This window comes from Silurus meridionalis, chromosome 1 (assembly GCF_014805685.1).
Source record: "Silurus meridionalis isolate SWU-2019-XX chromosome 1, ASM1480568v1, whole genome shotgun sequence".
Classification (NCBI taxonomy): Eukaryota; Metazoa; Chordata; class Actinopteri; order Siluriformes; family Siluridae; genus Silurus; species Silurus meridionalis.
Genome location: NC_060884.1, coordinates 16,828,615 through 16,852,274, shown reverse-complemented (window position 1 = coordinate 16,852,274; position 23,660 = coordinate 16,828,615). Strand labels below are relative to the sequence as shown.

Below are 23,660 nucleotides of genomic sequence, written 5' to 3'. Positions count from 1 at the left end.
TTTGACATATAATTTATGATTGATTCATGTGTTTTTTTCATACTGTGCATGTAACAACATTTAGATGTTTACACTTGATTATTAAGGCTATATGAGGTTTTTAATCTTTAATCACCACTATGAAGCATTGGCAGCATCATGCTATGGGTTACTTTGTTGGAAAAGGGACTGGTGTGCATAAAAAAATAGATGGGAGAACCCTGAAAAAGTTACTTCAGTCGTGTCAGAACTGACAAACTAAGAAGAGCTTTTTAAAGGCTGCCCTAAGTGTATAAGCCAATTTCAGGTGAATAATGCCAATACCCCCAAATACATTCGAAATGTATGTGAACTTCTTATCCACTGAAAATCCTATACAGGTAGTCGTCGACTTACGGCCACAATTGGGACCGACAGACTGGTCGTAACACGATTTGGTCATAAGTAGAGTAGGCTATATGTACAGTACTGTGAAATTATGCCGGGAGCTGGTACGCACTGTCGTACGCCGCGACTAGCGATTGTGGTCGTAAAGTCGAATGGTCGTAAATTGACGACTACCTGTACATTAACAAAGGTGAAACTGCCTCATATTTAAATAAGGTAAATATACAAATTGACATAGATAATTACATAAAAACATAATTTTATCCCAAGTAATTTTTCTTAAATGTTTCACATGTGGGCTTTTAATTTCTTTTAACAGGTGATCACATTATTTAAATGTGTTTAGGTAACATATGGAACATATAGTGAAATGCACCAGCATACAGTATGTTTTTTACTTATGATCATAGATTGCCCTGATGTAAAAAGTACTGTGTGTGATATTCTTCTTTGGTGGAAACTGGATCTATTGTGTGGCTGAGGCTTTGTTTCAGAGGTTATTTATTATCAGTGAATGACAAAGATGTTCTGTAATAAAAGCCTGGGAGTCTTTCCAGATATGTTCATTGTTTTAGATCATTTGCAGTGGGAACTGCATTGTTTCAATTATCTTCAAAATAGCTTTCAGACTGTTCATAAGAACTAAATGTTTCCTGCAAATGCCCTTTTTTTAAAAAAAAAAAAACCAAGTGTTGAATAAACATTTAGAGTATCAAATTAACTTTTTTAGAGCTCATTTGTGTTCAGTTGGACATGTATAAACACTGTAGGTGTTAATTTAGCTGTGTAGCTCAAATTTGTGGAGCCTGTAGGGAGGTCACAGCAGCATGTAACTACCAATGTAAATAATGTAGCAGGTGTAGGTGTGAACAGTACTGCTCTTGTTCTCAGTCACACTGCAGTGCTTCTGCAGATGACAAGTAAGATGGTGAGATTTCAGGTTCACTCTTGTCACCTCACTCTGCTCTCTTTCCTGTGAACACGGCTGCATGGCAACACAAACTACTCAACACTTCTCTCTCTTGCGGGGGCAACGGTCCTGCAGTGAAAAAAAAATTGAGATAGAACATTCCAGAAGCACAGAAGCAGAGAGAGGCTGTTGCACCTGCGTTCAGTGAATCAAAGCGCTTCCATCTGAAGTTTAAACTGACTGTGGCTCCTCACAGTTCTACAGCTGGTTCTGTGAGCATCATCAGAAAAAGCTGTGTTTTTACACCGGTTGAGTGAATTTGGGATAAAAGCAGTGCTTTACTGATCTTGCAAAGGAAATAATTTTACCTAGATATTTCAATGCATTTTTAAGCCAGATTGGCAGTGGAGTCTATAAAAGGCTTTTAACACAGCCTGCAGGTAGATAAAAAGAATCACTGTGAAAAGTGAACCACCATGAATGGGTTGGGATGCCATTTGTTTCTTACTGATATCACATGCATAGATTTGTAAGATTAAGGTCTTGCAGACATTTATGTCATGTTTTTCAGATCAATAAAAAAAATCTGTAGAGGCAGGGGTGTATTTGAGTGGCAGGTTGCAAATGGAGGGCGGAGCTAGGTTTTTAACTTCCAGCCACCTTCACAGATTAACTTTGAAACAGTATTTCTTTTTTCTGTCCCAACCCACTTTACATTGACATATACCGTAATCGGACTATTAAGCGCACCCATATATAAGCCGCACCCACTGAATTTTACAAAGATTTAAATTTTGAACATAAATAAGCCGCACCTGTCTACATTGAAACTAATGAACATTACAGAGGCTTTAACGAAAGACAGTGTCTGTTACCGAGGAATATGTCCTTATTATTTTCTGAGGCTCATTTCTAAGTTTCTTTGACTAACCTTAGTCTTAGTCTTAAATGATTTCTGTTGCAACTGGAGTTAGCGCGCTATCCCATGACCCAGACTCAGCGCGCTACAACGGCTTGTATCCAAACAGTAGCCTACCAAGAAAGTCATTGTTCACTGTCTTCCTCCTTCGTTTTACAACTATTTCTCTCGAGAGTTTATCTTTTGGCGTTGCCGCTACTTTGGAAAAAATTAGCGGCTTATAGTCCGAAAAATACAGTACATAAACCACTTAAAAATATTATTTTTACTTCAAATATGAATTCATCTAGCATCTGAAGCATTTAATGCCTAAAACGTTTCCTATAATTTATAGCTTATGTAAAATGTCCAGTTTAATCATGTCTGTATATTGCTCAATTATAACTTTATTCACACCTATAAAAGTCACCTGCTACATCATGCACATTTTCTAAAGATAAAGGGAAAAAGAAAATAATTATTTGCCTTTTTCAGTAATAATGTGAAATTAACTGATGAGGTCACTTTAAATTCATAACTCTGTTACACAAATTATAGGATTAAATTATACATTATAATTTACATATATTGCCATACAGCCAACTAGCCATGCTAGTTACCGCATTTTCTGGACTATAAGCCGCTACTTTTTTCCCACGCTTTAAACCCCGCGGCTTAAACAATGAAGTGGCTAATGTATGGATTTTTCCTGTGTTTTCCTGGTTTAACACAACTTTCAAGCCAAAAAACTGAGCCCCATAACATAAGACCAATGAAATTGCCGAACGGGTTCAGGTGAACCAATGAAATTCTTTATATCAAATCATATGAGCTCCCACTGAATCGGGCCACACCACATCATAAATATGGATGATGTTCCTCTGACGTTTGACCTGCCGCTCACTCAGACTGTCTACAGGAAATGCGAATCATTTGTCACGGCATCGGGAGAAAAACTTTACCGATGGTGATTTTTAAACGCACGACGATGCCAAACGAAAAACTTGGTAGGCTACTAGATACAAGCCGTGTTACAGGCACTGTCTTTCGTTAAAGCCTGTGCAAAGTTCATTAGTTTCAATATAGACACCTGCAGCTTATAGACAGGTGCGGCGTATTTATGTTCAAAATAAAAATCTTTGTCAAATTCAGTGGGTGCGGGTTATATTTGGGTGTGCTTAATAGTCCGGAAATTTCAGTAACAATATTTTTATATTTGCTAATTATATGCCAAATAACTTGACCATGTTACTTTCAATGCTGTATAAAAAAAAGTCTATGTCAGCAAAGAAATGTCTTACATTTAACTAAGTAATGCTTAATTTTAAATGGTTAAATGAAATCACCCAATGGGTCCTATCAAAGAAGGCTCTGTTTCCTGTGTCCGGTCTCAAATACCCCCACAATTTAGACATAAAAGAGCTCTTTCTTGATTTTGCAGTGATTTTGGCACATCTCTAATCAGATGTGCTTTGGCAGCCATGCTTGCCTGAACGTGCAACATCAGCATTTAAATTAAGACATCAACTCTGATGCTAGGTGATAATATCTGTACCAGTAAAACGATTATAGTGCACATCCAAGAACCGACATGTCTCAGGGAAATGAGGTCTTCCGGTTGTAATTGCAATTGCATTTTGCAACATTGATTTTCTCATAGCTCATCACCCTGAAGACTAAAAAAGAAGCCGAGTTGATGAAAAGAAACAAAGCAAAAGTAGCTAAATATGCAGTGCAGTTAGTTGTGTTGCTGTTTAATGTGGACATGAAATTACAGCACAGAGGTTACTAATAACATTATGCTTCCTGCAGTGATGGTAATGAGCAGTGTGCATGTTGATTAGGAAAAATTACCTGCAGCTTCTGCAGCGCACCAGGAAGACTACCAACCTCACTATGTTGTGACATTTGATTCTAAACCTAAAATGCCGATGCTGCTGTCAGCATTGTGGACGTCATTGTTGACCCATAACTGTGTGGTAAGATTACTAAGATCTTTTGAGTATGAGCAAATATTTCACAGGAATGGTGCCATTTTGTGAAGCAGATGTAAAAGCTTTAATTTAGGGTCTGGTAAGGACTAACAAGAACAGAATTATTTATTTTAACATTTTGGACAACTTTCATAGCGGTTAGACAATGGAATTTTGTATAGAATGTATATTTATTTGCATGTGTTTTTTGAACATCCCACTCCACATTTAGTCCTCATTTGCTGTTACAATATACTCCACTCTTCTTGGAAGATGTTCCACTAGATTTTGGAGTGTGATTGTGGGGACTTTTGCTCATTCACATACAAGGACAATAATAAAGTCAAGTACTGGTAATGTAGCATGAAGTGGCCTGGGGTGCAGTCAGCATACTAATTCACCACAATGGTGTTTAAGGAGGTTTGTGGTCAGAGATCTATAGCCGGTCACTCAAGATCTTCCACCAACACATGGGACATTGTCATGCTGGAACGGGTTTGGGTCTGCTAGGAACGAAAAATTAAATACTATCGCATTTAAAGACATCCTATAAAATTGTCTGCCTTCAATATAGCTAGAAAAGTCATGGACACAATACTTTTGTCCATACAGTGTACATATGTGCTCTTTCCATAAGACCTTTTTCTTCTGAATACTTTTGACTTTATTTTGTCATTATTTCTAAATGACAAAATCTGGCATCTCTGTATGCTCTCATGGAAATTACAAAGGGGTTTTGCAGTTTTTTGTTTTAAATTATAATCAAAAAGTATTTTAACTGGATTCACAGCATGGATGAAACCTGTTATTGTTAAACCACACACACATACTCACAGAAATGTCCACCTACATACCTTTATTTACTTAGAAAGCCATAGCAAGTATTAGTTTGACTCCAAATTGAGAATATTATTATGTATTTTTATTTTGGAAAAAAAAATTAAAAAATTAAGAGATTTTACACAAATGATAATGGGGAAAATGAAACAGATTTTGCAAATAAGAGACAGATGGTTGTTAAGCTGCACAAATCAGCTAATGAATATGAAAACAACTACTGTAGCAAGCAGTTAAAAACACCACTACGCACAACCAGAGGCATAATAACAAAATTTTAGAAGTTTGAAGTTTGGCACGATAAAGATACCTGGCACATACCAACACACCATCCTCCATCTCCCACACACAGTGAGGAGGAAGGTGGGGGAGGCAAGAAGAATTCACAAGAAGATCACAATTTTAGACTTTCACAGCTTGCTTCAAGTTTCAAAATCAACTATTGTACACAATTGTATACCAACAGCTTGAAGTGATATGGACTGAAAGATTAAAGAAAACCTTATAAAGAAATGCTAAGTGAATTAAAAACATTTATAGTAATCATGACAAAGACAACAATACATAACTCCAACCAGATAGACTCTAACAATATAGCCTGACATGCGCTCTCATTCCCAAAGCTAATTTCAGTTGTATGTGGAAAACCAAAGTCGATACCTTGTTGGCTTATACATTATAATAAATTATTTTTAAAAGTTTGTTTAAAAATACATAGTCTAAAAGATTTCAGCACCAATTTTGTCATCTGCTAATTCTCTTTCTCAGCATCTCAGCATAGCACACTTAGAGCATAGCACTGTTTACCATTTCCACATACAGTACATGAGCTTATAGCTGCTCACCACTGGATAATGTCACTCTGATTGACAGGAGAAACATCAATGCAATCCCTCCTGACCGTAAATGGCTGAACTTTGATGTCATGACAATATCATAAACACTTTTCTGTTGTGCTGTTTAAAAGCCCAGTAGTGTGTATTAATGAGCGGACACAATTTCCACTGTTGTTCAACACTACAGGTAGAGTTAATTCAAGTATTTTGTTTACAACTAGTCATTCATGCAATTATATAATCAGTCAATCATGCAGCAGTAGTTGCAATGCATAAAATCATGCAGATATGGACCAACAGCTTCGGGAAATGTTTATAACAACCATCAAAATATGGGAAAATGTGGTCTCAGTGATTTTAAAAATGGAAGGATTGTGCCAGACAGGCTGTTTGAATATTTTTGTAACGAGACAGTCTCTAGAGTTTACTCAGAATGGTGCAATAAAGAAGAAAAAAAAAACAGCATTAGTTCTGTGGATGATCAAAACTGTTTTGTGATCAAAAGGAAGGCCACGCCTACAGTATTATTAAAACAGTGCTTGTAATAAAGTGCACAGTGGGTGTATACTCATGTTATAGCTCATAATATAAATCACTACATACCAGTCTGTCTTATTTTCATTTATACTCACAGTAATCTTGGAATTGTCCATGATTAGAGTCAAAGAAAAAGTAGAAACCTCAAATTGTACTGCTTAAAATGATCATTGATCTGTGAGCTAGTCTAGACTGGCAGTTCAGTAAACCACCCATCTGTTTGTTGTGCTGACATTTCCTGTTTGGGTCACAAATGTCTTGTGTGATATTTGCTCCAACTGCTGAGGGAGCCTCAGAGAACACAGACTCTAACAATATAGCCTGACATGCTCTCTCATTCCCAAAGCTAATTTCAGTTGTATGTGGAGAACCAAAGTCGATACCTTGTTGGCTAGCCTTTGAGAAGGAAAACCATTTCATTAAATGTCATGGACTGTTCAGCTTTTTAAAAATCCTGTCCCTCTTGACTCCAATGAGTTTAATCAAAAGTGTTAGAAAGGAGGCCAAAAGAATAGTTAAGTATGTCATACTGTTTCCTTTTTGTAATATTTTACCAAAAATCAACAAATAAATAAGATGATTTTTATACATGATGATGAATTAATCTTTTTTTACATAGTACATCAGGAAATAATGTAAATTATACATTATACACAATAATTAATAAATTATACATTATCAGTCGACAGTCAGATATATAATACATAAATAAAATATATAAAACATTTCCCTGGTCTTTTTCCAATCTTCCTATGCCTACTGTAGCCTTAGATTTTTGTTCTTGGCTTAACAAGAATGGAACCCAATGTTCTCTTTTGCTGTTGAAGCTTCACAATTCAGTGCGTTTTCCATTCTTAGATGCTTTTCTGTTCATCCTAGATGCAAATAATGGTTATTTGAGTTGCTGTAGACTTCCTGTCAGATTAAACCACTCTGGCTATTCTCCTATACCATTGACAAGTCATTTCTTTTTGCAGAACTGCTGCCTATGGTTTTTTTTTGTTTATATCTGAACTGTTAACTTTAGATGCCAATGTGCATGAAATTTCCACTGGGGATTAGCAATTTCTGTAAAACTCAACCCAGCCTGTCCAACAAGCATGCCATACTGAAAGTCACTGAAATTACATCATTTTTTCATTCTGAAGTTTGATGAACATTAACTAAAGCTCTTGACCTGCATCTGCATGATTTTATGTGTTAAGCTGCTGCCACCCGACTGGCTGATTAGAAAACTGCACAGATGTTCCCTATTAAAGTGGCTGGGGCATGCCTTTAATTTTTCTTTATTAGGGTTTCATAGACTGTGGTGTGCTGAAAACCAATTATTCAAAGAAGCTAACCAAACCTACAGGGTAAAATGGTTTAATCTAGATCTCTCTACACACTTGTAATAATCTAAATGATCATTATATTAATGCTAGTCATGATATGAATTAACAAAATGAATTAACAATATATTAATTTTGTTTCCAAGCACTATGTACCTTGTTGAACGGCTAGTCCCATATGACATATATAGTGGGTCTTAATGTATGAGCTTCAGAAATAAACGTTATCAAATATAACTTGATCATTGTATTAATAATGAAAATATATATTATCTGACTATAATTTTTACATTTTTTATGGTTATCTCTTTTATTGTCTTTTTTTTCTTATGGGAATTTTTGTTTTATCAATAATTGTATTTCTTATATTCATGTAAAATTTTGATAGTCTATTTAATCCCTGGCATATATGGCTTTTTCTTTCTACATTGCACACACACACACACACACACACACACACACACACACACACACACACACACACACACACACACACACATATAAACTCTCGCACGCACAGCAGGCCTACAAAACAAGTACGACCTCAGCCCTCTCACTCACTCTGCATTGATGAACCTGATGTTGCTGTGAAAGTAAAGGGCCAAATTACTTCCCTACTTCAAAGGAGTATGTCAGCTTCAGTGTGCTCCTCTATCACTTCATCAGCTCTTACTGTGGCCCCGGCTCTGTTTACTAAGTGATGCAAGGGAGAGAGTTCCTTTAAGATCAATTACAGCTCAGACTGACTGAATGGTGTCAAACCCATCATTCTCGAGGAAGCTGAGAAAAGGAGATGTTTTTAAAATTGCAGGTGTTAGATGTGGGTGATAGACCTGACAGCATATCAGCAACATATCCACAATTACTCTTCTGTCATAGAGAGATGTTTTCAGACAGCATTTCTATCTATATTATTTGCATATATACGCAAAGGGATCTTTATTTGCACATATCCAATGAATTGCACTGTTAACGTTATTAACGATCAGATTATCTCTATTTATTATTGCTGTATCTAAAAGGCCCTAGAGCGAGGGTTGCATTCTCAAAGCAGCCTACATGAGATGTATGATAAGATATGAGGAACAATAATGTTCGCATTAGCAAAGATTCATGAGCCTGTTGCAGAGGCTAGGTTCCCTTTAGCAACCGATAGAGCCAAAGAGAAAACACAATGCAATCTCCTCTCATTAGTTCAAAACAAGAATGTGGATATGCTATAATCTGAAATGAATAATCATGATAGTATCCATTCAGGCTTGTTATTTTAGCCATTACCAGCTTGGAAGGCCAAGCTTTGAGACCTTGATTAACCCATCCTTAAATACTTATTTAACGTAGATGAAAAAAGAAAAACAAAAAAAAACAAAAAATCTGCACTATTTAGATAATGGCCCATCTAATTTTGAGACTACTTGGCTTTATTCTTATATACACTGACGATCAGAATTTGAGAACAATTTATAAACAATTGAACAATTCTGAAATAATGTCATCTTCACTGCTCAACAGTTGAAGGAGTTTTTGTCCTGTTTATACCATGCTACCAGATCACCTTTTCTACAAGGCATTTAAAAAAACAAAAACATTATTTTGCAGAAAACACAGTGATCAAAATTAGAGAACAACAATGACTGTAGCATGGAAAAACATTACAACAAAATTTTCTAAAGGTTACAACAGTCAGCAATTAGTAGGAAGTGTACAGGCCTCTGCTCTGAATGACTTCAGCACATCTGCACATTCAGCACATTTTTTAAATGCCTTAGTTATTTTGTGGAAAAGATGTTCTGGTAGCATGGTATAGACAGGACAAAAACTCATTCAACTGTTGAGCAGTGAAGATGACATTATTTCAGAATTGTTCAATGATCGCCAGTGTAGTTATGTCACTGCAGGTTTAATTTATATAACGCTTAATTATTGTATGAGTTTGTTAAACCATAGTTCATTGAATTGTTCTATATGCCAGCCTATTGCTTTTGATTTTTAACAGCAATGCATCCTTCAGCTTGCAGAACTGTAAAAATTGTAAGTGTATTGTGGTTGGTGTCTTACAGTCATAGTTCCCAGATGTCACTAATGGAGTGCATTTGAGCTTCATACTGGGTCCAGGATTGTTCACCTTGTACATTAATGAAATTGGATCCTTGCTGTGGATTGCACTTTTATGCTAATTACACAGTAATTTGCACTTCCTCTGCGAACCAGGCTGTGTGACCAGCAAAATGCTTTTAACACCATCCAAAAATCTTTGGGTGGACTTCAAATTGACCTAGAATTGTATAAGAGAAAAAAAAGGAAAAAATGTAATACAAAATTGTGATCCTGCTGGTCATAATGTGAAAAATATATAAAAATACAAAAAATATATTTTTAGACATTAAAAAATTATTTTGGTAAAATGTATATAAAATTTTTTGGAAAAAGCTAATTGCCATTTGGGGTTGTTTTATTACCTGCTACTAGTTATTAATTCCTACAGTCACTGCTGTGAACTACAGCATTTACAGTAAATTCCAGTAAGTGTTCAAAAACAAAAATGAATTTAAATAAAAAAATGAAATTAAAATAGGATTTGTGTATTTTGCTAAATGAGTTTCAATTCTCTTTAATTTCTACTTTATCTGTGTAAATGAGCCAGCTAGCAACGTACATATTGTAGCTAAAGAATGTTAACGCTGCTCATCACAGGGGTTTGTCTGAGGGATAAACTCTCTGACTGGTCTTTTATGTAGAACTTTCTGCTGACATACACAGAAGATCAAGACATGTGATTCAATTACAGAATATACACCCAGTCAAATGCACACTGTTCAAGTCCAAAATGTAAGATTCCTCTTACCCAGTCAGATACTGCTTTAATCAATTCCAAAAGTTCAAATTTCCTCTTGCATGCACGAATTCAAGATATTGAGACCTAACAGTAAATGTCTCTGTTCAGTCACGTGGTCGAATACACGATGACAAAACAGCTTATGTTAAAAAGTCACTTCATGTAAGCAGGCTTTTCTGATTCGGATCAAGACAGTGAGGAACATTTGGACCTCGCAGAGACATATGAACCTGGTACCATTGCAAAAATGCAATAAAGAATATCTGTATACATTCTCAGTTCACTTAGAACCCTGAATGATTCTGTCCCTAAATAAAAAAGTGTTTATCTTGATACCTCTTTGTTATAAAGGCTTCAATGTGTACATTTCTACACTTTTACTTTGTACCCTTTTGACAGGAAAAAAGAGACTTGGTTTTAGTTTTAGTTTAGTTTAGTGAAATCAGCCATTAATACTTTACAAAAATGGACAACTCTAGCATCAACTAAATATCACACATACACATGGAATGCCATTTACCTAGCTCTTATATCATTGACAAAAACATGATCAACCCAGTGACAAAGGAGTCCATAAAACTTAATAGTTTAAGGTCTGTTTATATAAAGTCAATTTTCTTTACTGTATTACTTTACTGTATACAGTACTGTATCTGTGAAAATGAGTTCTTAGGGTTTTCCAGTGTAGCACTTCTCCTCTAGAGATGAATAAATTGCTGTATTTTTGCTTTGGTTTGGTGCTGAATTATTTAGTTTACACAGCGATATGTAGGTAAAAGAAAATAACAAATGCTTATGCCAAATAGCGTTCAAATAAAACGAAAAACTATGTGAACATAGAGCTCTGCAAAAATAACCTAAATAAATACAGCAACATCAAAGAGCATATATAAAATGGGCATTGTGTGAAGCAGGGACTATATATATATATATATATATATATATATATATATATATATATATATATATATATATATATATATATATACCGTATGTAATACATGTACTGTATGTGCAAGGAAATACTCAAGTACAGGTGCTGATGATTTCACTTGGTGGAATCCATAGCAAATCCAATTGGTTCCTCTATTATGCTTACTAGGCAGACCATCAGTCTCTGATAAGACATTTCTCTGGTTCCATCCCCGTAAAGCACACTCTTTCCTCTGCTTATTTGCTCTTACTTAAAAGCTCATTCCCATCCACAATGGCAGCATATGCTGAATCAAGCAAATTTGGGTAAACATTAGCACTAACACTAGGTCCCAACTGCATGCCAATGTTTGCTGTGGGAGGTAAAAAGCTCTCCACAGTCTTCATAACCTTGTGCTTATCAGTAAGACAGAACTCAGCATTATTTTGCAACATATTATAAACCTCTATACTGGCACAAAGCATTTTCTTCGAGAAGGCTCTTAAATGAGGAGGTATTATTCTTAAATATCTGTTCAACCACTACTCTTTGTAGTTTTGGGAGGCTTATTATTTTTTGAATTTCTGGAGTGTGCATTTGATCATGCTGTAAGTGATGGGTTGCTTTTTACTGTAAGATGAAGTGGAGGCGGCATACAATCAGTGGGCATATTGTAAGCTGCAGAGACTGCAGTATGCATATAATCAGCAGTACTGTCATCTGTCTCTGCTACTTGAGTTATAGTATTAAGTATACCGGTATTACTCAGCTAATGCAGGTTTAGGAACAGGTATGGCTATTATAGACAAATTCTGTGCAATAAAGCTTAGCTATACAGTATAAAAAATAACGCTCTGAACTGTAGTTTACGATTATTTCCATTTAGGTAAATACAATTAACATTTCATGTAAGCTTAAAATGTTTATTAAGAATTCTAAAATGACCTTGACTACATAGAAATCCTAAAACTTTACTCCCCTACCATTTTTATACAATACTGCTGTCTTCAGTGTTGGGCAGTAACACGTTACTAGTAACGCGTTACCGGTAACGCTTTACTTTTTACAGTAACTAATACTGTAACGTGTTACTTTTAAAAATGAAGTAACTCCGTTACCGTTACCGTATGGTGCGTTACCCGTTACTTTTTTAAATGAATTAATTTGGGCTGAAGTGTAGACTACAGCCTAACCTGCTTACAGCAGCGTCGCATTGTAGGATTGGTGGATGAATCACTGTAAACACGAAGAAGACGCGCTGTGGGCGTGTCTCCATTTATTCAGGTCTGTGCGGCAGTAATGGCGAGTCGAGGCGAGAGCAAGACGAGTTTCTCAAAGTGGAAATATGCTCATTATTTCACTTTAGTTAAGTATAAAGACAAAAACTTGTAAGGCAAATGTAAGCTGTGTCTTTCTGGTTCGAAGCTCGTATCTACTGCTATAAACAGCAGCTCCAATCTGTTGAAGCTCCTCCAGGACCTCCATGCCTGAGGAGCTAGAAGCTAGAAGCTAACCCGGTGTTCTGTTCTACATTGTTTATAGTTTTCATACTTCAGCTGTGAAAGGAACATGTTTAAGAGCTCAACACAACAGCAGAAGCCACTTTAGTTTTTGATTGTGAATATATTATTCAGCTTGTTTTGTTATTTATTTCAGAAATCCTTGTGATTTATTCAGTTTGTGCTGGTCTGACTTTAATAAAATAGTGTTTAAAAATGACTTTGTGTTTAAGTCAGTTTTGTGTTTTAGACCATAACACATAAAAGGGCATTAATGGGAACATTAAAGAAGGTTCTTTAAAAAAGTAACTAAAAAGTTACTTTTAACAGTAACGCATTACTTTTTGGTGTAAGTAATCAACAAAGTAACCAAGTTACTTTTTAAATGAATTAATTTGGGCTGAAGTGTAGACTACAGCCTAACCTGCTTACAGCAGCGTCGCATTGTAGGATTGGTGGATGAATCACTGTAAACACGAAGAAGACGCGCTGTGGGCGTGTCTCCATTTATTCAGGTCTGTGCGGCAGTAATGGCGAGTCGAGGCGAGAGCAAGACGAGTTTCTCAAAGTGGAAATATGCTCATTATTTCACTTTAGTTAAGTATAAAGACAAAAACTTGTAAGGCAAATGTAAGCTGTGTCTTTCTGGTTCAAGCTCGTATCTACTGCTATAAACAGCAGCTCAATCTGTTGAAGCTCCTCCAGGACCTCCATGCCTGAGGAGCTAGAAGCTAGAAGCTAACCCGGTGTTCTGTTCTACATTGTTGATAGTTTTCATACTTCAGCTGTGAAAGGAACATGTTTAAGAGCTCAACACAACAGCAGAAGCCACTTTAGTTTTTGATTGTGAATATATTATTCAGCTTGTTTTGTTATTTATTTTAGAAATCCTTGTGATATATTCAGTTTGTGCTGGTCTGACTTTAATAAAATAGTGTTTAAAAATGACTTTGTGTTTAAGTCAGTTTTGTGTTTGTAGACCATAACACATAAAAGGGCATTAATGGGAACATTAAAGAAGGTTCTTTAAAAAAGTAACTAAAAGTTACTTTTGACAGTAACGCATTACTTTTTGGTGTAAGTAATCAACAAAGTAACCAAGTTACTTTTAACAGTAACGCATTACTTTTTGGTGTAAGTAATCAACAAAGTAACCAAGTTACTTTTAACAGTAACGCATTACTTTTTGGTGTAAGTAATCAACAAAGTAACCAAGTTACTTTTAACAGTAACGCATTACTTTTTGGTGTAAGTAATCAACAAAGTAACCAAGTTACTTTTAACAGTAACGCATTACTTTTTGGTGTAAGTAATCAACAAAGTAACCAAGTTACTTTTAACAGTAACGCATTACTTTTTGGTGTAAGTAATCAACAAAGTAACCAAGTTACTTTTAACAGTAACGCATTACTTTTTGGTGTAAGTAATCAACAAAGTAACCAAGTTACTTTTAACAGTAACGCATTACTTTTTGGTGTAAGTAATCAACAAAGTAACCAAGTTACTTTTAACAGTAACGCATTACTTTTTGGTGTAAGTAATCAACAAAGTAACCAAGTTACTTTTAACAGTAACGCATTACTTTTTGGTGTAAGTAATCAACAAAGTAACCAAGTTACTTTTAACAGTAACGCATTACTTTTTGGTGTAAGTAATCAACAAAGTAACCAAGTTACTTTTAACAGTAACGCATTACTTTTTGGTGTAAGTAATCAACAAAGTAACCAAGTTACTTTTTAAATGAATTAATTTGGGCTGAAGTGTAGACTACAGCCTAACCTGCTACAGCAGCGTCGCATTGTAGGATTGGTGGATGAATCACTGTAAACACGAAGAAGACGCGCTGTGGGCGTGTCTCCATTTATTCAGGTCTGTGCGGCAGTAATGGCGAGTCGAGGCGAGAGCAAGACGAGTTTCTCAAAGTGGAAATATGCTCATTATTTCACTTTAGTTAAGTATAAAGACAAAAACTTGTAAGGCAAATGTAAGCTGTGTCTTTCTGGTTCGAAGCTCGTATCTACTGCTATAAACAGCAGCTCCAATCTGTTGAAGCTCCTCCAGGACCTCCATGCCTGAGGAGCTAGAAGCTAGAAGCTAACCCGGTGTTCTGTTCTACATTGTTTATAGTTTTCATACTTCAGCTGTGAAAGGAACATGTTTAAGAGCTCAACACAACAGCAGAAGCCACTTTAGTTTTTGATTGTGAATATATTATTCAGCTTGTTTTGTTATTTATTTTAGAAATCCTTGTGATTTATTCAGTTTGTGCTGGTCTGACTTTAATAAAATAGTGTTTAAAAATGACTTTGTGTTTAAGTCAGTTTTGTGTTTTTAGACCATAACACATAAAAGGGCATTAATGGGAACAATAAAGAAGGTTCTTTAAAAAAGTAACTAAAAAGTTACTTTTGACAGTAACGCATTACTTTTTGGTGTAAGTAATCAACAAAGTAACCAAGTTACTTTTTAAATGAAGTAAAGAGTAACTGTAACTAGTTACTATTTTTTAGTAACAAGCACAACACTGGCTGTCTTTAAGCTGAGAAAATGTCAACATAGATTTGTTACAAATAAGGTTTATACGATTTACAAGTACAAACAAGTTCTTAGGGAACTGTGCATGATACAAGCAACACAACTAGTTTATTAAGCCTTCTAGAACACAACAATGTGGTACAGTTTACTGAGTCCTGCATATTGTTTAATATATAGTGCCATGAAAAGGTATTTAAATACCTTTTGATTTTCTCATTTTATTTACGGAAGGAAAAAAGGTTATTTAATACCCATCCCATTATGTGGTACATTACAGTATGCAATGCAGTTCGATGTGTCTATTCTAAGAAAACCCAATTATTACTTCAATTTTGTTTTTCACAAAACCAGTTGGTTTTGGATAATATTCGTCAGTATTTTAAGCTTTTAATTTTCAATAAATATTTTGTTAAAATAAGTTGTCTTATTGCCTTATTGATGTGTCACATGTACACTTTGCATAGCTGAATCTCACTTACTGTGAATTAAGACGTGTATAGACTCCAAGTTTGCCGGCACTCTTATATCTTGGTTTATGTTCATGCTTTTCTTTGTACCCCGGTTCCATGGTTCATGCTTTGCTCTTTGTTTATTTTGGACTTAGTGTTTGTTTTGTGCTTGTGCACTTTATTAAATATTTTTGCACTTGCATCTACTTCTCTCGTATAGCATGACACTCCCATTACAGTGTATTGCAGTGGTGGGCGGTCAGGGCCAGCAAAGCCTTATCTGCTGGTCTAAACACTATTAGACCTACATTTATAACCTAAATTCTAATATTTGTTTTATGAAATTGTATTAATTTATTCCCAATAGTTTATTCTCTTTAATTCGTTGTGTTTATCTTGGCTGCACTGCTTCCAGTACGTGTATGTGGATGTTAGATTTTTTGTCCAATCAGATTTCAGCCTTTATGTGCTGCCATGTCATGCTGCCCAGGGCCTTCAAAGTCAGGACTGCCGGTATTTTTTTACCATAGTCTCTTTAAGAAATAGCTCTGTTTTTTTTTTTTAACCAATCAGCTTTTAAATTCACCTCAGCTACGTATCTGGCCCAGAATAGCATCAGCATTTTTCCGTCCTCTGATTGGTTGGTCAGAGGGAAACGGTTACAGCCAAGTTTGACTGGAAAAACACATCTGTAGCCCTCTGCACACATGAATACATCTAAGTTAGACTTTTTTATGCCTACAGAGGAAGAGAAATTGATTTGGTCTCGGACATACTTAAAAATCAATTTTGAAGAAAAGCTAGACATTGTAAGGAGAGGTCGGCAAACCACAAAGCTAGCTAGCGTGTCTCAGCCCGGAAAACGGTTTGTTCACCACTTCCAGACCAGTGAATACGAGCATTACCACTGGCTTACAGCCTCTGAGGAGCGCTGCAAATTATGCGTATGCATCTCTGGTGAGTAGGCCGTATTTTATTTACATTTTTATCATTATTGTCATGTTTTTAGACAAATATTAATTCTGAACTGCTACAGATGATGTAGGTGGCACAGCTTACTTTAGTAAAATGGTATTCACCATCCATATGTGAAATGCCTCTCTGTAATGCCACGTGTTGTTATATTGTGTTTTTGTATAGTATTGATGGTTTCTATAATTGCAACATGAGTATTAGTGGTATTAAGAGGCGGATTAAGTTTGGTAAGACCCCACTGCCAAATGCACGGCCCGCCACTGTTTTTTTGTAACTTTAGTTATGTATATAAGATAAGATAAGATATACCTTTATTCGTATATATATATATATAAAAATATATTTTTTATCTGTAAAGTAACTTTAGCACAATCTTTCATTTTCTGTACAGATTTGACACACATAATTTTTATGTTAGTGATGAAAATCTGATTAAAAACATTGTTCCTTAGTAAAACCATTTACTTTAAGCAGTGGCAAATCAACTGTGATACAAGTTCTTAAAGAAAATATTTAAAAAAATTAAATTAACTGGGAAGAAGGCTTAGTTGGGGAGAACAACAGATTTATTATTCATATGAAATATTGAATAACAGCAACATTAACACATTTAACATCATGAAATCTAGAAGACATCATGAAGACAATTTTAGTAATAATAATAATATTTTTTTAAAGAATACTTTGTTGATCCCACAGGGAAATTGTTATTTCTTTTCATATCCCACTGATGTAGGAAGCTGGGGTCAGAGTGTAGGGTCAGCCATGTTACAGTACCCCTGGTGCATAGACATTTAAGGGCTTTGCTTAAGGGCCCCAAGTGTGGCAGCTTGAACCCCCACCCTTTCTATCACTAAACCAGAGCCTTAGCCACTGAGCTAAACCCCCCAAATATAAATTAAACTTAAATTTGCATTGCAATTTTAACACTGCACATCGTTACAAAACAGCTCCACAGAAATATATCGATATATACACTGAAGCGGTAGGATTCCCAACCTTTGGGCAAATATGTATCATGGGACCGCCTATTCTTTCCCTTTCCCAGAGGTCTACTTTGCAAACACGCTTATATAAAAAGTAGATTTGCTTGTGCAGAAAAAGCATTTAGAAGCCACTCTTTAATGCTTTGTAGTAGCCTTGTGTGAGTATTTTGCTGATGCTGTATATTATATTAATAGAACAGGAGGTGAGGAGAATGCAGATACAAAGCAGAGAAATGGGGGAGGCAGTGTAAGTGTAGGCCAAGTAGCCAATATGTAAATGACAAATACAGCTCATTTTCTTGTACCTCATATGGTGGATAACAAAAGTAGCTGTGGGGAGGAACTGTACTAAGAGCTTGTACTTAAACTTTTTAGTGAATGATTGTGGTAGATGCACTTGTATGTCAGTAGTGGGCCGTCAGGCCAGCAAGGCCTTCTCTGCTGGCCTAAACACAATCAGAAGCACTGACCTACATTTAAACCTAATTTCTAATATTTGTTCCTTGAAATTTTATTAATTTATTCCCAACAGTTGCTGCACTGCTTCCAGTATGTGCATGTGGATGTTCGACTTTCTGTCCAATCAGATTTCAGCCTCTACGTGCTGCCATGTCAATCTAATCTGCACAGGGCCTTCAGAATTAGTAGTGCTGGCCGATGTACCTTCAACTATATTAGCAATGGGTCTGTTTCTTTAACCAATCAGATTTCAAATTCACTAGCTTGCCCAAAATAGCGTCAGCGTTTTTCCGTCCTCTGATTGTTACAGCCAAGTTTGACTGCCAAAACATGTCTGTAGCGATCTGCACAAATGAATACATCTGAGCTGGACTTCTTTTATGCCCACAATGCCTGACTGAGGAAAATAAATTGATTTGGTCTCAGCCAACCCCGAGGCGAGCTAGCTTGTCTCAGTCTGGGAAATGGTTTGTTTGCCACTTCCAGACCTGTGCCTACGAGCAGTACCACTGGCTTACAGCCTCTGAGAAGTTATGAGTATGCATCTCTGGTGAGTATTTTATTAAAATGTTTTATGTTTTTGTAATGTTATAAGACAAATATTGATTCTAAACTGCTCCAGATGATGTAGGTGGCACAGTTGCGGTTGAAGTGTAGAGGTTTGGAGCTTGCTTTAGTAAAAATGGTACTCACCCACCATATGCGAAATGCTTCTCTCTCTTTGTAATGCCACACTTTGTTATATTGCGTTTGTGTAAAGTATTGATGGTTTCTATAAGTGGTGGATTAAGTCGGGTAAGTCCCCAATGAAGGCTCAGGTACCAAATGCACGGCCCACCACTGTTGTATGTAATAGTTAAAAATAGGCAAATATCATAGGATTGACATGGTTTAAAACTTAAACAAGCGATTCATTTGGAATAACCAAAATTATAAGAACCCTATTGTATGGCTAGAGGTAAAACAATTCCTTTACTGAGTCATGTTAATGCATTATAATGGTGTTGTGTAGGCCTGAAAGTGCATAACGGCCATGCGAATTTCATGACTAATTTAACACTGTTACTTATTCACTTTTTCTCAGCTCAAATTCCATGCAAATAAAGTCTAAATGGTACCAAAAGAAAATGACTCACTGTTGGAGCCAAATCTGCATCAGCCATGTTTAAATGCATTTTTGAATACAGTCAGTGTATGACTGTGTAGTTTTTCATTTTAAGCATTTTGATGAGATGGTCATTCACTTTAAATCCACACCTGGTATGAATCTATAGAAATATGTTGAGTGATTGTTGTTGGAAACACAATTTCTTTCATAGATTTTTGAATAAAATACTTCCATTGTTTTAACAGATTATCTAGTCAGATAAATAAAAGACATTATGCACAAAAAATTATACTTTACAGTAATCTAGCAACTTATGGCTAATTGTGATTTTGTGGCAGTTCTTGTGCAGCAGCTAGGTTTTGATAGTTGTTCATTGTGGGCCAACACAATTGCTTATGTTGACAAACTAATATCTATTGATTTTTTTCTAGTTCTATTAATTCTTTTTATTTTATACTAGTGGAATTTTCAAATGATGGAGTTACTTATAAAATATGAAATATTAAACTCTGTTGATTCCAAGTATTTACAATTTACTAATAATTTTAAGTAAAAAAAATATGAAATAATAATAATAAAAATTTTTTTTAAAAACATTTCAATTTAGTATTTTTTCTACACCATTTTAAACAACCTATCCACAGACACTGGCCCAAATAAAACTATACAGAATTATAGATGTGGATTTATATTTAGAACCTTAACAAGCAGGACAGAGTGGATGTGATGCAACCTTTAGAGAAATCCGACTTTAATTACACTAGCTCAATTGTACTATACTGGATATAAGCTGTATTTGGGCCATGTAATTTTTAGGGTAGCATCCATAGCAACAGAAAATTTGTATTTCTAAGGTTTTTGCAAATCAAATGTAGCAGAAGATAAAAGAAAAGTAACAAAAGGTTAAAGGTTAAAACTCCTGCTCCTGAGATAAAGGGAGGAAATTATACACAAAAGCAATCTGACTTTGTGTGTTTAGGGAGGTACCTATCCTAATACAATCTAAAGTATAAATTAATTACAAGGTCTTCCCTAAGTCCCAAAAATAAACATAACAAAGAGTAAACAAGGTAAATCACATTCCTCCATGGTACAATGAGCCATCAGCCAGCAAGATTATATTAAATATAATTATATTATTTCTGTATTTTACTGAACTCCAAGCTTAGGATAACTTTCATAAACACTTGCTCATAGCCACTAGATAAATGTTTACAACTACTACTGCCAAAAAGAAAGAATAAACCAACATGAGCTATACACAAACCGTAACACAGCCTGAGGCAAAGGGAGATGGGTTCAGGCCTGGCCTGGTCTAAGCTGGTCTGGGAATCTGGGACCGTAGCAGAAGTCCAGAGTGTTTCTCTGTTTGTTGGGAGAGTAATAGACAAACATGCACGCACACACACACACACACACACACACACACACACACACACACACACACACACACACAGTACAGGTGGACAGCAGCCAATTTTGCATTCAATTTCATAAAAATAGCACCTAATATTGAGAATTAATCATCGTAGATTTCCAAACATGACAGCAAAGAAAGCACAATATTACAGTACACAATAGGCCTCTAATGAAGGCTATAATGAAAGTAGCTGGGTGGTGTAAGCGAGAAAGAAAGAAAGAATCAGTTTCTGGAAGAGCTTTAGCAGATTCTCCAACACACTCAGTAAAGCCTACCAGTTTAGATCCTTCAAAAACTATACACATTATGCCTTTGACAACTATTAAAAAAAGCCAAAAAACAAACAAACAAACAAACAAACAAAAAAACAATGGTTATCATACCAAATATTGACTTGTTTAGTTATTGCTGTTTATTGCAAGTATTCAAATACATTTTTCTTGAAGTCACGTTCATGCATACTATTGTGTATAATAAACACTGTCTAGTTTTGTACACACAACCTAAAAAACTGTTTTTGTCACTGTAGCGCCAGTGGGTGTAGAACTGCATTACCCACCATACCCAGCTTGTCACATACTGCGCTAATCATGCTCCCCTGTGGCTCATTATGCTTTGTTTAGCACCAACTTTTTCAAGTCTTTACTGTCCATCAAACCTCTGTTGTAATTGTCAATTGTTATGAGATCCACAGTACTGCTTATAGACTATACGGTTGTTGCTTCATATTCACGGTTCCTTTTAATGGTTGTGTTGTTTTATGTGTTTTGCACAAATGTAAATGATTTGGCATCTTGCCACCCACTCCTTGGATTTCATGAAATCCTTGAATAAGATGAACTGGAAACGTGATACTATTGAGTTTATTGTATTAGTTGAGTTTTTTTTTTCAATATTTCTGTTTTTTGTCTATCAGACTTTCAGGTGTGTTGAAATCGCTCCACGTCATCTACAGAGAATGCTCACGGTTGATGAAACTGCAAGCAATTTTGCATTGATAGCTCACTTTTATCTCTTTTCCATTTGTTTTCCACGTTCATATTCTCAGAACAATTTCTCCTTCTGTAGATTTCAATCTCAAGCTTTCAAACATTCTATGATGCTTTAGCCTTTTGGCCCATGCTACGCTCTTGCTTTTTGTACTGATAGTCTGCTTTAGGCCATTTTTTTGGCTCTATGGGTATTCTGTTTCTTTTTTGCTTAAAGCAATAATAAAAACAAAGCAGGTGTATATCTAAAGGCTTGTCCATTTGGTCGAATCAATGGTTCATTCTGTTAAGACCATAATTCATTTAGCTAACAGTTGTTACACTAGCTAATGTTTATTTTAAACTAGCCATTGATTTTTTGTATGTATGTATGTATGTATGTATGTATGTATGTATGTATGTTGGTGTGTGGGTGCCCGCACACTAATGGACCAGATGTTGCTGCTCTCATTGAAGAGTTGAGACAGACATTTGTCCCAGAGGTAAACCACATGTTTGATTATAGCCACGTTAAAGCTCTCATGGCTATCATTCTCAAGTCTCAACTGCTTCTGAATAACATCTCATAGCTCAGCACCAAGTGTAAATTATAGCTCTCCGTATATGGCAGCTTAGGAAATGTCTACAGACTTGTCATCTGGGGGTTTACGGCTGGTAACAGTGCATGAAAGGAAAGGTAAACAAGTAACAAAATACTGTTCATTGTTATTGTCATAAATGGCAGCTCTTGTGTATGGAGAAGACACTGCTATTTTTATCTCTGATAATCTTGATACTGTTCCTGTTTTACCTCCAGGATGATGTATTTTTCTGGGTGTATACTTCCGTGTCATTTTTCCAATTTATCCATTAAATTTAAGATTATTTTATGTTTGGTAATCAAAATACTTTAATTATAGTACACTGTTAGTAATGGTATGTACAAGTATAGTACATAACATATGTTTAATCAGAATGTTGCTTCTGAGATAGAAGGTAAGTCATGTTTTTAGTGGAATTCAATAGAACTACTGTAACATAAATTATTGATAATTTACTTAATGTTTCAGGTATGGTCAAGGTTTTGGCTTTTAATTTTAATTAAGTTGAACTCCACTGTATTGAAGCCATTCTAGCCATTAAAATGTCACATACTCACTGTTTTGGATCCATGAAGCATTCCTTACAGCAACACTGGACCATTCATTGAACCTAATTATAAAAAAAAAATTATAAAAAGATTATAAAAAGGTTAAATAATGCATTTACATGTGTTCTACATAGAATATAACTATGAAGAGCAGTAAAGAGCACTAAATGAAACAAAACCAGTATTTGACACGACAACCCTTTGAATTTAAATGAACATTTTGTAGTGTAGGTATTTCTGAGGATCTTGGAAAATGTGTGACAGAACTTTAAGTTTGACAGTTACACTTACCTTAGATTTTTCAGGTCTCTGACAGCCAGCTGTCAGCTTCATTTTTTTTTCATTTTTTGATTTATTATTTAATAAGTTGATATACATTTTTCATTCAGGTTTAGTTTAAAAGAGTTTTTATTCATGACAGAGAAATTTTACATTATAAAAATAAATTGTATCATGGTGCTTTTGCACACTACTTTCTCAGTTAAGTTAACTTTTAAATAGAAATAATGATATCTTTAAATGATGTGTTGTGCCAACATAATGAAATGGTTTTCCAAGAGTGCTATTTAATGTAACAGCACTGCTAGGTTTTACTGTTTGTATTACTCCTCTACTTTGTGTGAGCTGGATGCAATTCCAATTCTAGCAATAGTTTATTAGACATTACCCCACAT

At 35.4% G+C, this 23,660-nt stretch overlaps 1 protein-coding gene across 2 annotated transcripts in view; it reads left to right on the top strand.

The window, feature by feature from the left end:
* The window catches only part of grm4 (glutamate receptor, metabotropic 4), a 187,405-nt gene that overhangs the window by 50,834 nt on the left and 112,911 nt on the right, over positions 1-23,660 (top strand). The gene's annotated exons all lie outside the window — the stretch shown is intronic.